A 1,460-nucleotide genomic window follows, 5' to 3' on the forward strand; every position below is an offset into this window, starting at 1 on the left:
CTGGTTGTTGCTCAAGGCGAGAATTCTAAGCTCGGAGCAGTAGGTCAAGTTGGAGGGGATGCCTCCTTGGAATGAATTGAAACTCAGGTTGAGATTTTTCAGCCGGCGCAAACGGCCCAACTCCAATGGGATCTCACTGAAGAAACTGTTGCTTCCGAGGTTGAGCCGGTGAAGGAATGTGAGGTTTCCAATGGAGGGGGAGAGAGATCCCCCCAATCCCAAAGAGCCGAGGTCCAAGACGACGACCCTCTGCTTGTGCTTCCAGCTGCATGTGACGCCCTTCCAGTTGCAGAATTGTATGGTGTCGTTCCATGAGCTTAGAGCATTCAAAGGATCACGAGTTATTTGATCTTTGAAAGCAAGCAGAGATAGATAGTCGGTGTCATTTCCGAACTGAATAGCTCCCGTGGCATCAACCATGGATGGCACCGGTAAGCATGAGGAGGACCAGAGGAAGAACAAGATCAACCCCATCTTCAGTTCTGTTCAAGTTCCATGCTTTCTCGTGGAAGAGAAACCATGCAGCCTCCTGCTCCGGAAATATTGCTCGTGAGAGGTTGGAGAAGGCTTCTTGGATTTCAAGTTTAGCCATATGTGGACACTTTTATTATTGAGCTCATGAGTGTTTTGCACCGTATAAGACGGTTCGATTCATAAATGTAGGATATGGACCTTGATGCATACTTGGATGACAACATTATCTATTTTAGAGATGAATGGTTGTTGTTCATCTCTCAGGTAAACGGAGGTTGCGTAGCAAATAAGGCAGTTGAAAGATGGGCAAAGTTGGTCCGTCTCCCATTTATGAATTGCACCATTTCTTACGACGCACAAACACGTGCCTTTGGGGTTTGAACTGCATAACAGTAACTGATCTTTCAACACTAGCTCTTGTATTACAAGTAGCCTACTTGGTCATCAAATGTCCCAATTGGTTGTTCTAGCGTTCTTCCAAGTGCATAGATAGAGACTACATTGCATGCGTAAAATCTTCACTGACTATATGGCTTGAAATAATATTATATTTGTTAGCTGCCGTCTCATTTTAGTGTCTCATTTGATGATAGGGAATGGATGGTGGTCTCTCCACATCATAACCCGCTTTGGCATAAGATACTTTTTTGTTTTTTTTTTTTTTGTTGAATTTATACTGATCTTAGAAAGATAAAAAGGCTAAGAGATAGGGAAATACGATTTTTTTTTTTTTTTGTGATAGGGAAATACGATTTTTGAAGTCATTACTCTTGTGATTAATTGTACTTCTTTTTTTTTTTTTTTTTTTACTTCACCAAAGGGCTGCAATGATAATATTATAACTATAACATTTTGGTGCGGATGGAGCGTGCGGTCTTGGGATACCTAAAGCTGCTAACTGGGTAGGAGGATGACTCAAGAAAATGGGAGTGCTTTGAACACTGTACGGAATATCATCCAATGGTCTACATCGTGAAAACATATTC

Source organism: Elaeis guineensis, chromosome 1, assembly GCF_000442705.2.
Source record: "Elaeis guineensis isolate ETL-2024a chromosome 1, EG11, whole genome shotgun sequence".
Taxonomy (NCBI): domain Eukaryota; kingdom Viridiplantae; phylum Streptophyta; class Magnoliopsida; order Arecales; family Arecaceae; genus Elaeis; species Elaeis guineensis.